Source organism: Lonchura striata, chromosome 2, assembly GCF_046129695.1.
Source record: "Lonchura striata isolate bLonStr1 chromosome 2, bLonStr1.mat, whole genome shotgun sequence".
NCBI lineage: Eukaryota > Metazoa > Chordata > Aves > Passeriformes > Estrildidae > Lonchura > Lonchura striata.
The window spans coordinates 108616793-108630557 of record NC_134604.1 but is presented as its reverse complement, the minus strand read 5'-3'; the positions used below and the strand labels follow the sequence as shown (position 1 = coordinate 108630557).

The window sequence follows — 13765 nt, the reverse complement described above, 5'->3', positions numbered from 1 at the left end:
ATGAGAAACACAGCCTTGTAAAGAACACACCTCAGGCTATTAAAAGCATGTTGAAAGAATAAAATATCCTCCTCCAGTGTGAGGGGATTGTACTTGGAAAGAGATCATTGAAATTTCTCAACCGCTTCATATTTACCCCAAAAACCCACAGACCAAACCCAAAACAAGGGAGGCTAACCTGATCCCTTTATCAACCTGCAGCCTCTCTGTAGGTGTAATTCAGTGTTAAATACTTGTTGAAAATTATATATGAAGATGACATTGTCTTCAGTACTTTAATCTGTTACTGAGAAAACTGCAAGACATTTCTGAAATAATAGATCACCCCTAGAAAGGGCAGTTACTTCTCTTAAATAATGAGTCCTACCAGCTCCAAGCCACATTTTAACAAACGTATTCAGATTCCCAGCCTCTCCCTCCACTCCTTCATCTCCTATATTTATAAATAAACTACCTGCAGCATTACTGCACAGCCTCTTAAAAAGAAAAGCACAGTACATTACGAAACAATTCAGGATGGCAGATGGAAGAACTTTCTGGTTGAGCTCAGCATTGTTTAGCAGCCTGTTTGATGGCACAACACTGCAGTGCAGCTGTGCCAGCCCATAGGTCAAGCACAGCATGAACCCCAGCACTCCCAGGAAGACCACAGGATGCTGAGCTGTTTGCACACAGCATCCTCAGCAAGGTCTCCTGCCACAAGGACAACATGTGGTGCTCAAGCAGGGAACCCCACTCCATTAACAACAACAACAATTTCAGCTTTCCTTGAATTAAATTAGAGCTTGAGCACTTTGTTTTGGTGCATAGTGAGGAAAAGGGGTTGCAGGTTGAACTGTGCTTTTCTACAGAAAGGATCAACTTTTAGATCATTGGATTTTTCAACCAAGACGTTATCAACTTTAATATCTTCTGGTAATGTTACTCAATGGATTTGGCAAACTGATAAACAGACACCCTATATAAATTACTTCATTTCTCAATGTTCCATTCCTCCTTTCTCAAGAGGAATTTTACCATCAGAGACACAGAGCTATCAAATCTCATCTCTAAGATTCACTCAACTCCCACCTTAAGCTCCTTTATTGCTCAGTTTCCCTCACAGCAACCCAAATGCTTTTCCCCAGTTGTGAACAAACACATCTGGTCGCTCACCACACATCTGTCAGATAAGGTAAGAGGAGGATAAAATCTGCTTTGCAGCACGACACCTGAACATCTCTCCTGGGAGCCCAGCAGGGAGCCCAGTTCCAGGTGCAGTTTCCCTGTGCAGATCCAACCCTTCCAAATAAGCCATCCCACAGCTCAGGTCAGGGGTGTTTCCATGACACAGCAAGGGATACAAGTCTGCACATCAGAGGAAGAGAAACGAGAGGTTTGGAAATGGTGTGGGCAAGGATACCTTGCACCATATATGAACAAAATCTGATTTGCCAGATTAGAATCTCCCTGGGATTCTTGGCAGATAAAGGAGAGACTGTCTAATCACTGAGGAGCTGTATGGGAGATGATCTCACATGTGGGATGTTCTCCTCAATTGTTTGTGAAGTGAGTAAGCCAGGACACTCAAAAAATATTCTGTTTAAATAAAAAAAAAAAAAATCTTTATTACTTATACACATCCCAAATGTTTGGGGAACAGGGATGTCCTACCCATGAAGGCAAAAGGAGAGGCACAATTAGATTTCCAGGTCTCTTAGGTGTGGACTAAAACTAGTTTAATAAATAAATTCATTGCCTCTAGATATACTAAATGCAGGCCTTATTGCTGTTACAAACAGTTGACAAGAAGATTACTCATGACCTGCTGAGGAGACAAAGGAAAGATTTGGTTGAATAGGAGATGTATGAATGCTTTTAGATACTGGAAAATTCCCTCCAGCCTGCTGAAGGAAGATTAGCTGACCACTTTAACACAGATTACTCAGACTTCTCATTTCCCTGCTGCCACAGAATTGGGTAAGAAGGATTTAGACTGTCAGATTCAGCAAAATTCTGGGGAATACACAGTATTTAATTTTATATGTGCTTATATATATAATACCCCTTGAAACTATTCTCAAAATCCATGTACCAATTTATCTGCTCTAACATCTTTCTTGTATTGAGCTCTGAAATTTTTATCAGCTTTTCTCACATTCACTTCTGCTGTAGTAGCAAGCAAAGCTCACTACAATTCATATAAAGGCATTTAAAGGCATTAATATTATTTGACTCTCTTCAACTCTTTAGCTGGATTGTGTCTCCTCACAATGTATTACAGAGATTTCTAAAATAAAAGTTCCATCTATACAAGTAATTTTCATGTATGTTATTATAAAACCTCCAAATTCTTGAGGAGTCTCTTGAATGCTTTTGTTCTGTGATATTTTGTCATGCAAATTATCAGTTCACCTCTGCTCATGAGAACTCCTAAACCCATGCAAAAATATGGAAAGGGATTATTCTCCAAGAGGAGCAGCAGGCAAAGAAGAAACACAAGTTTACCACAGCAAATCTCTCAACTTCTCTCTGCTTCAGCTTGCAGCCAGCACAGAGAATCCCATCTCCTGGTCCAGGGGATAATGCCAAGAAAAAACACGTCAAGAGCCACAAGGGTCACTGGTAATATGGGCATACCAGACATTGCACTAAAATGCACACATTATATCAAATTGCTAAAATTCTCCTTTGATTTTCTGTGGCAAATAGGATCCCTCCTTTCCTGCCTGGCAAATAACACAGGTGGGCCAGGAAGCCTCTCCAGTATAAACTAACAGGTTTTGGGTTTTTTTATTCCATTATAAAAGATCAATTTCCTAATAACTCTGTTATCTATCAAAAATTAGGTGTTTTGCAATACTCACACTGATGCCTAGGGACATATTCTAGATTAACATTCTGAAAAAAGCATGAGAATAAACCCACCACATTGCTTTACTTTGTCGTAGGTGTACACCATTTCCATTTTCACAAATTTATACACAAGTCTTAGGACAGGGAATTCAGATTTAAAAGGATAGGAAACATTTCCTATCAGGGAACATTTTTTTTGCAGATGCTGCTAAAATTTGTTTTGTTAAAACTATATTTTAAACTTGTGGAGGAAGGCATAGATCATACAAGTTCAATAAGTCTTGCAAGAGCTACCAAGTACATGAAAACAAACTTCCCAATGGTCAAATATGGGAAATTTTGGAAGATTGTGAAGGAAAAAAAAAAAAAAACCAAACAAAAAATAAACCAAAACCAACCATAAGCACAAAATGAAGTAAATATAAAATGAAAAAATATACTATGTGCAAGAGGTATTGGGCAACCTGATCTATAAGACTTGCTGGTTATGCCAGTTACAGTGCAGCCAAGAGTCAATTCCATCTGTTCTCACTCTTAACAGAAGGGAGGTTCTGTCAAGACTTTTATAACCATCTTTGTCCTGCTATCAGCATCTATATCCTTCTACAACCATCCCTTTGTCATCCCTAAAGGAATTCAAACTTCTGGGACAGCTGAGACTATTTGCTCAGTTAGAAGAAGGAGCACTACACACCAAAACAATTCCTTTGATGACTTTCTCATCTAAACCAATACTATAAATGGTGCAAAAGTTAATTAAACTGCAGATTGAGAAAACAAGGCACTGAAAACTAAGACTAATACCCTGGGACATCAGTATAGAAACAACTCAGTTTAGGAGGTTTCTCAGACTTTAGAAAGCTAGCTTTGATTTTTAGACTATCAGGACTATTAATTGCAACAATCCAGACACAAATTTAACTAAGGAAGCGCAGCAGCACTGGTTTCATTTGAGTTTGGATTTATGGACAACTGTGGGAAGGAGGAAAAAGTATTCCTTGGTCCTTTACTTTGGTACTTCCTGGCATAATGTAAATTCTCTTATGTTTTGGTCTCAGAGAGCAAGAAAAACTGCACTAGCAGAGGTCATGAAACATCACTGTAATGTATCACAGTTAATGGTTGTGTGCCTTAAACAGAGTTTTGCTGTTTTCCACGTGGCTGACTTCCCTCCCTTTTTTTTTTCCTCCATTTTGTCACAGCTTCTCTCACCCTCACCCTACTTGAGGTCTCTAAACACATAAATAATTCAAGTTATTTAATGTGGGGTAGGTGTAGCAGTATTCTGGCAAGGTTTTCATTCTGTCTTTAGTGCTCCACAGGAACAAAGGATTGAAGAGCAATTCTACCAGGGGTTGGAAAAGGGACTCTGAGGGTGAAATAATTAGACCTGTGAAAAACTATCTGGTTTTGCTAGAGCTCAAAGCTATTATTTCCTTTGTGTTTCAGCCATCGTGGCTGCAACAATCATTTTGTTCACACTCACTCTAGACCAAAACCTACTCAAGCCAATTCAGTTTAGATATTTTACCAATGCAGGGCTGCCACAAACCTTGGGAAGCCTAATTTGATTGTAAAGATTGACATTAAAATCTGTCCCCATGAACATGCACATCTCAGTTTTGGGTTTTCATTAAAGATTGAGAACTACCAGCGTCCAGCAGCAGACCTCCAGATGGGCAGAGGTTCCCACATATAAACTGAGTGTCCACGTGTGAGGGAATGAATCATTTAAATTTGTGTCTGGAAGGACACTAAAAGGACTCTCCCCATCCATTGTGCCAGATAGAATTGTCCACAAGAACGAAGTTTCAACTGCTTTAAATACAGATTCAAACCTGCAATATAAACTGATACTGCTCTGCTGAAGAAATTGAATTGTCATTATATTGTTCAGTTGGCTCCAGTTCCATTTTTAGTTTCCCTCAAACCCAACATTTTTAATGCAGTGTTGTGTTACAGCTGTTGGAGAAAAAACAAATGGTCTCAGGTAGCCAGGACACTGCAGCAAAACCAGCACAGCTCCTGTGTACATTAAAGCATCCTCTTCCTCTGGTGGGATCATTGGACATGTTTTCATCCAAAATGCACAATTTGTAGAGTTTATATTTATATTTATTTCTCAAGTACCACACAGCATTTCATTGTGACAACATCATGGCCAGGTTGACCTTCTATTTACACTTCATTTTATGCCAGGGCTTCAGAGCACAATGGGAGTCAGCCTCTGCTGCTGAGGATTATATACTGCAGTACACAAAACCCACAGATGGAAAGCCAAAATTGTGCTGTACCATACTGTTTATCAAATCAACATCCTCAGATTCTATCAGGTATTAGCTGGAGATGCAGAAGTAATAAGCTGGGTGGATCAATGTCATGGAATTCCTTAAATAACAACAGAAAAGTGGTAATATATTAATAGTCAAATAATATGGTCATAGTCTCTTAATTTAAGTATGTAGACATTTTATAGTACAAAAAGTAATTACATTTGGCTAATCCAAAAACATTTGCTTGACTTGTGACTGATCAATTGAAAGAATCTCATTTTTAGATTGCTGTGCAGTTGGCCTATTTTCTTTTTGCACTATCCATAGGCACTGGTAAAAAAAATACATCAAACCACAGGGAATACATTTCAATATTAGAGGTATTTTCCACTACTACTTTTAGGTACTCTTTCAAAAGAGCAAGTTTCTGTCCATGCTTTTAAAATGAACCACAAACTGATCAGGTATACAAGGTCCTTCAAAACTCAACAGAAACCCACTGGGAGGAAAAGAAACTCTTTCTAAACCACAAACACAGGTTGCTGAACCACAAACACTAGCCTCTTGCTTATTCTTGTTACTGGTTATTTTTTTACTAGAATCACTGATTAAACAAAAGACAGCCTGAAAAAAAAAAAATCTTGCATTCCTGGATGTGTGAGGCTGCCCCATGATGATACATTATTCTATCCCTCTTGCCATTCCTCTGTTCCTTGAATGTCAAAGTGAAAACCTCCAACCCTGGTCTCATTCCCTTCCCATTAATAAAAGCCAGAATTTCAAAAGGGGCTTTTTTGAGAATGCTAAAAATAAACTCAGTTTGAAAAAAAAAGCAAGTTTATACATGAGGTGGGGTCTACTGCCGAGGAGAATCAGTAGAATCATATCAAATCAGAAGGGTATCAAAAAAGACTTGGAGTACTTTTAGCTTTTTGAGCCTTGAGCAATCAAAACCACATGTGTTACACACAGCATGTACAATAAACTATACCCCACAACCCCCTTTTGCAATTGAAGCGCCCTAATTTTTGCTGAACTCATGGGGTTTCCATAGTTGAGATCAGCTGTTTGTGTGCTAGTGATACACACTGACACACCCCAAGCAAACTTGCAATCATCCATGACATATTGTCTGATGGCTGGTTTTGGTATCCAATCAAATATGATATTGCACAGATTTAAAGTTCAGGAACAGTTATTGATGTTTAAACATTACTTTTGCACAAAGAAAGGTCAGAAGAAAAAAGTATTATTTGTGATATTGCTATGCATTTTAAGATGGCCCACGACAGACATAGTGAGCCTCTGAATCAATCTACAATGTGTTTAAAATGAATTTAATGAAATTATTCTGTCTTTAGTTACAGAACTGGCTCAGATCAATGCCATCAGAAGCCAATGAGTGCAAGGTTCAGTGCTGAAATCCAGAATCTTCATGCTCTCAGCAGGCACAGGAATGGCACAGAATACAGTCTGCATTGTTCAGAGAGAGAAATTTTACAGGTAGCAATGGTCCAAGCCTTCACCAAGCCTGACTCTGAATTCTTAAGTGCTTTTATTCCCAAATACAGTCTTTTCATACTTGGAAACATGGTGTGGCAAACATTAAAAAGTTTTCACAAAATGAATCAGAAGTGAGCTCATGATTTCAATTCAAATACAAGGACTATGACATTAATTATTTAGACACCTAATTGAGAATGTGCACTTTCAAAACTAGCCTACCACAAATCACGTTGATGTGTTTCTGCTCTCTTCCACAATAAAAGTGAAATGTCACAGGCAAGGTCATGGCTTAGAGTGATTTCATGGCAAACAGCAAATTCCTGCAAAGTTGGAGGTTGTCTCAAAAAAGGTTTCTGAGAAAAAAACAAGGAGGGACTTGTACTTTATCATGAATGATACCATTTAAACAATTTCATTACAGATTCTCACAGTCATAACCAAAACAAACCCCTGCCAAAATGCATTCAGGAAAAAGAGGAAATCCAAAGGAATATTATTTCTCGTGCCCAGTGCTCCCCCAGAGAAGGGGAGAATGCATGGTTAAATGAATAAACTCCGTTCAGGTTCTGCGTCTAGGAAGGCCAAAGCCAAAGAAGCACTCCCTAATGGCAGCACAGGGTTTACAAACACACCACAGCACACAGAAATCCCTGTCCCTCTTCCAGGGCACTCCTCACTTACCTCTCACCAGCCAGGTGACACTTGTGTTTGCACAGGTTTCTCAAACTTCCCCACCTTTCTTTGCTGCCATAATTCCCCAGCAGAGACAAAATACCAAGGAGGTACAACCTTCTCCCTTTTTCATTTTCAGTCGTACCTAATAAATCATTAATTCTTCATTGCATTAATCACTGTTCTTCTTACTGCTTCCTACTCATCCATATTGTTCTGACAGTGAGGGTTTCAAAGCTAGACAGTTAAGAACTACATTCCCATTAAAAACTCATTATTTTTTCCCCTCTAAAACTTCACATTGGTAGCAACAATAAAGAGAGCTCTAATCTGGATAAAGATGCCAACAGTTAATAGACATCTTCCTACTGTAGCTTCTGAATTTTAAAATATTTAAGAGATTTAAAATGCATCTGTAGAACTGTAGAAAAAAAGGAATATAAATGCTCCTTGAGAACAAATATACTTGCACTTCCACTCCAGAGCATGACTAGAATCAAGGAAGCTGTTTTAGAGTTGGCAACTATGAAAAATGTTACAGAAAAAACAAGCTAGTTTAGAAAACACTGTTAGGAAAAGTGGCTTCTTCAATGTAACATTTTCATACAGACAGCTGTGTTGCTCTTTTCTTTTTTTTTTTCTTTTTTTTTTTTAATATTAATATTCAGGGCAAAACTCAAATATGTTTGAAAACTACAGGTTTCAAGAACACACACTTTCCTCATATTTCAGTCTTCTCGATTAGTTTAGACAGGATTAAGACTCTCCATTCCCCACACAAATCTCATGTTCTTGGCTGCTGATAACATATATGGCTGTTGATGTTAACACACTCCATGATGCAGTTATGCCATTGCTGCACTAATGCCTACAGTGAATGGATGCTAATTCCTAGACCATATATTTATTTAATTGAATATTTTTTTAACTGAAGCCTTTAACTGAATATTTATTTATTGAGGCCTTCCAAATTTGCATGTGTGTATAAATACCTGTGAATCTGGCATTATTAGCCTCCTTACTTTCTTAATATTGTGAGAATGGGAATTTGGATCCTTATTTCCTCCATTTTTCTCTTCCCTGACTCACCAGGCACCAGGTATTTAGAGCAAAGTTTCAGGAAAATGAATGAGGTTTTAGAACCAATAATAAGTAGAACTCTTACTGAGACTGAGCTTCTCTTGAGCTCTGCAATGGCTGCAGAAGTAAGGAGGCAAGCTCAGATTCAAAGCACATAAAACTGCTCAAAAGCCATCAGCTGTGTCATGCAGTAACTGCAAATGAAAAATATAATCTCCAAGTGACAAATGGTTTGCTTTCAAACACTACTTTTTCTCAGATATTCAATAGCAGAATCCTTGGAAACAACGTTCCTGTGGTCATGGACATTTGCTTCCACATTATTCAGTTAACACTTGCAACTTTTTTATCATACACATTAAAAAACCCCAAACCCAAACATCTCCTCCAAGCTCCCCTCCTGTTCATGCCCTAGAAACACATTGGTGCTATACACAATTCCTCCATTGTCTCCACCTCTGTATATATTTTATAAATTATATAAAAACTTGGAGACTCTCATCCTGTGAACATGTTTTTCTCCCACCTGTGGATGTGCTGCTACTTACACAGCTTGCCAGGCACAGCTTGTACAGATGAAAGGTGGCAGGTGAAAGGTGCAGAGTGATCTGAAAATCACTGGAGCCCCAGGTCAGCCCCACACAGAATGAAACCACTCCTAAAAAGCACACATTGTGGTGGAAAAATAGCCTCTTACACGAAAAAAAAAAAAAAAAAAAAAAAAAAAAAAAAAAAAAAAATTATATGTTCACAATGAAGGATGCCCCAGGTAATTTAAGTATTCCAGAGGCACATTAAAGTCAAGGTGCAGAGCAACTCCCTTCAAAATAAATAAAATGTTTATTTAAGAAGCTTCCTGTTAATACTCGTTTGTGGAATACAGTTCAAACCACAATGGAATTTTGTTTCATTTCTGATTCCATTTCTGTTTCTAAGCAATACAAAAAGCATACCCAGGGAAAAGTTACGAAGCAAATAAAAAGGTCCAGATTAGAGTAATTGAATATAGAAATTTCAGTGCAGGCAGAGAAAGATTTAAAGAAAAAAAACAACCAAACAAATTCAGTTCCCAAGCAATTGATTCTGTGCTGAAGCCGTGCTCCAGCACATGGAAAGCCCCACAAAACCAGGAGACACAGTCACACCTAGGACAGACTAAGCCACGAGCTTAAAATATTTTTTTTTTTTTTTTTAACAGCAGACCCAGGGTGTTTGGAACAGAAAGAATGCAGAAAGGTACATTGCTATATATTGTATATATACATTTATGCATTCCTTCAAAGAGTTGAGAAATGTTACTGTGAAATTCAAAGAAATATTCAAAGAGCTTCCTGTGCCTACCAAAAAACTACACCCTACCTATGAACCTTAGAACAAAATCCAGGCTGGTCTTCAAGGTCTATTCTTCCCACTGTGCTTGCCTATTCTTATTTCCTGTTTCCAGGCTCTGGGTGAAGAGCCCCATGAATGTGCTCATCCCTGCTATGGACCAAGTTTGGTTAGAAGGCAGGGTAAATGTAGGCAAGGCAAGGAGCAATAAAACACTGGGAAACAGTGCTCAGTCACAACACAGTCCTGCACTGCAGATGTCTTCAGCCATCATTCTAGCAAACAGATTCCTTTCCTTCCTCCACCCCACGAGACCAAATGTCTCACTAAGAGATGGTAGTTAATCACCCGATATGAAATTTATCTCTCTTGATAAGGAGACTTTGAACATTATGTAATATGAACATGTTTTGCAGACAGGCAAATGACTGGGTGGCTACAACATCACATTGAAAATTGTTTAGTAAGATCCTTCCTGCCTACTGTCTTTCCACTGTAAAAAGTACAGCTACAACCCAATATTAACATGGAACTTTGGTTAAATAAGCATTTCTTCATCCCTAAAGAACTTAAGATTTCAACTACCATGAAATCTAAAAAAGTTAAACATGCTACTAAATATTTCTTAAGGGTAAACACAGTGCTGAAGGCTGCTTAGAAATGTTAACATGTTAAATAACTTCCAGTGTTTAAACACTTTAATAGTGTCTGGAAATTGTACCCACACCTGAGCCTTACAAACCACATTCCTCAAACCTTACTCAGATCTAAGTCTCATCTTCCATAATTGCTTAGCTGGAAAACAGAAACATGGAGACCCCTGGATCTAATTTCACTTGGGGAATAATTTATATTAAAGATACACAGAAAAACATATAGTGAAAATCTAACCATTGATGTCACAGAAACACAGATGGCTTGGGTTGAAAGGGACCTAAAAGTTCATCCAGTTCCATCCCACCTGCCACAGGCAGAGACAGCTTCCACTGGATCAGGTCACTCAAAGCCCCACCCAACACAGTCTTCAACACTTCCAGGAATGGGTCATTCACAGTTTCTCTGGCAATCTGCTCCAGTACCTCACCAACCTTATGGTGAAGAATTTCTTCCTAATATTCAATCTAAATCAATTCTCTTTCAGCTTAAAGGCATTACCCCTTGTCCTATCACTATATGTACTATATGTCCTTGTCAGGAGTCCCCCTCCAGCTTCTTTGTAGCCCCCTTTAGGTATTGAAAGGTGCTACAAGGTCCCCTCAGAGCCTCATCCAGGCTGAACAATCCCAACTCCCTCAGCCTGCCCTCATATCAGAGGTGATCCAAGCCCTGATCATCTTAGTGTTCTTCTCTGATCTCTCTCCAGCAGGTCCACGTTGTTCCCATGCTGGGGTCCCAGAGCTGGATGCAGCACTGCAGGTGGGGTCTCACCAGAGCAGAGGCTGGGCAAAATCCCCTCCCCAGACCTGCTGCCCACGCTGCTGTTGGTGGAGCCCAGGACGTGTTTGGCTTTGTGGGATGCAAGGGCACGTGGCCAGGTCACACTGAGCTTGTCATCCATCAACAACCTCAAGTTTTCCTCAGTGCTCCTGTCAGGATTATTGAGCCCTTTTACATCAAGGAAGTTGGGAAGTAAAGGAAAGAGAATCATGGAGAGCATGCTCTTGGAGATGATGGAGTTTTCCTGATTATATACCTAATCAAGGCAACAAGGGCTCTTTATGATAACTCATTCTGGCTGCCCATAAGATTTCCCCATACTAAGTCTTGCTAGAAATAAACTTCCCTTTAGAAAAACCATCCCTGATTTAGTTTTTTTAGAGATGAAAACTTGTAAGAACTTATTAGAGTAATGAATGCTTTTATTTTAAAAAACTTCCCTCTCTGTCTAGTCCTAAGATGTTCAGATTTCCAGCACTGGCTGTTCTTAAACCCATTTTTATTTCAGTAAGGAGGCCATTCCTCACCTCAACCTTTTTAGGCAAGAATCCAAATACTTATTCTTCCTTTTGGATCCACCAAAAACAACACATGCTCCAAGCGTCTCTACTGCAAGGGTCTTTAAAAGGCTTAATGGGCTGCACCTTGAACAAGTCTCCCAGCTGAAATGCACACAGCAAAACAGTAATGCTTGTGCACTTCAGGAGTAATTGTCCCACCTTCTCCTCTGTCGTCTCAAATTCATTGAAAGGGCTATTTCTCTGGCAGTCACATTAAGTGTTTCCTGCCAAGACTTTCCAAAAGTCACTAACTCTGGGGTGCAGAATCCCTTACTATTCCAGTGCTATGACTCCACACTTGGAATACTGAAATGAGTGCGTTTAGTAGCCATCAAGTATCTAAAACTACTGTGCAATTGGTTCTCAGCCTCCATCATTTTTTCTTTCCTTTCTATAGCCATAAAATAAAATTGAAGTTATACATTATTGTATTGAAGAACAAGTGACTGTACTTTTAAAAGGAAGAAAAATATAGACAGCACACGGCAAGAGCCGATCTTCACCTGGGTGCCACAGAGCCGCTCACCTGCGAGCCCGTTCTTTCTCATCCCTCCCACGGCACAGCAGCCCCAGACGGCATCACTGACGGGCAAGATCCGCCACCTGGGATTTTCACACTCACACATTGTAGAAAGCACTGTTAAAAAATAAACCCCCAACCAAATATGCAGCCATCTCCTATCAGGTTATTAGCACCAATGCTCCCGGTCTCCGCGGGGGGAGCGGGGCCAGCGCAGCCCCGGCTCCGGGCAGGGCGGGAGGGTCCCCGTGCCGCAGGCTGCTTCCTCGGCTTCTGCTCTCGGAGTGAAGAAAAGGGGAAAAAAGAGAGTTAAACAAAAACACCCCCCTCGAACCAGTTGCTAATAAGATTGAAGGACTCACCAGGAACCTCGGCAGGAGAGGAAAATCACGTACAAGCAACACCATCGCTGCCGCCGCCGAGGGCTGCTGCCGCCAGCTCGGCAGCCCGGTGGGGCTGGGAGGTGAAGCCCCTCTCCCGCGGGCTCGGCTCCGGGCTCGGCACGGAGCGCAGAGCCCGCACCGAGCGCGGAGAGCCCCGCGCTCCGACGGGACACGGGCGGGCTCGCAGCGTCCCCGCAGGGCCAGCCCCGCCACCGCCAGGCTGTCACCGCGGCTCCCGGGCTGGCTCCGGCCGCGAGCCGAGCCGCCTCCGCCGCGTCCCCCGCGCCTCTCCCGCTGCCGATCCCGCCCCGCGGCCGCGCTCCCGCAGCGCCTCTCGCCGGCTGGGAGCCGGGCCGGGATGCGGGAGCAGGACCGGGATGAGGGAGCCGGACCGGGATGCGGGAGCAGGACCGGGATGCGGGAGCCGGACCGGGATGCGGGAGCAGGACCGGGATGCGGGAGCAGGACCGGGATGCGGGAGCAGGACCGCCGTCCCGACCTGCCGGGAGCGGGGCGGAGCAGCCGGCGGAGCGGGGCCGGGCGGGAGCGCCTCCGCAGCGCACCTCTCCTCCCCTCTCCTCCTTCTCGCCTCTCCTCCCGCTCCCCGTCCCCTCCTTCTCCTCTCCCTTCCCGCTGTCCCTTGGTGCCAGCGCCGTCCCATGCAGGGGGCACAGTGCGGACCCAGGGCACGTCACCGCATCTTTCCGAAGCGCTTGGGAAGGGTGCGGATCCCGTCAGTATCATCTCCAAGTTTTCAGCGGGGGTTTAGCAGTGCGGAACTGGAAGCTCAGAGGGCGATTTTGCGATTTCCAGGGTGTGTTTGAAAAAACAGTATTTGCTTTAGAGTTTTACGGGTTTTCAACTTTTGTTAAACAGGTGCATCTGCACCAAGTGAAGGAAGTGTCCAAAAGGTAAAACTGTATTTCAGAGGATAATAAAAGGAACTTGTCATAGCTGTCCTTACACCCAGGGGCAACACTTATTAAGCTTTATGACCATCAATGGTTCAAGTGAGCTGGATTTATCAAACAGCTACAAGTATTACAAAATACTCCAAAATTCAAAAGCAACACAGTGAAAACTGCATCTCGATTCAACCAGATGAATTGAATGATTCATTTGCCCTCAGGTACCTGAAGAGCTCATATGGCAGGAACCTAAGAAAGATAA

At 41.6% G+C, this 13765-nt stretch overlaps 1 protein-coding gene across 5 annotated transcripts in view; it reads right to left on the bottom strand.

The window, feature by feature from the left end:
• Positions 1-12784, bottom strand: part of SYTL5 (synaptotagmin like 5) — an 86270-nt gene extending 73486 nt beyond the window's left edge. For 3 of the 5 annotated variants that reach the window (XM_021553038.3, XM_021553040.3, XM_021553042.3), the window contains exon 1: positions 12575-12782. The gene's annotated coding sequence lies outside the window, so the exon portion shown is untranslated. Of the gene's footprint in view, positions 1-12574 lie in introns of all 5 variants that reach the window. The other 2 variants (XM_021553041.3, XM_021553037.3) reach the window with 2 other exon arrangements.
• Positions 12785-13765: the final 981 nt, after the last annotated feature.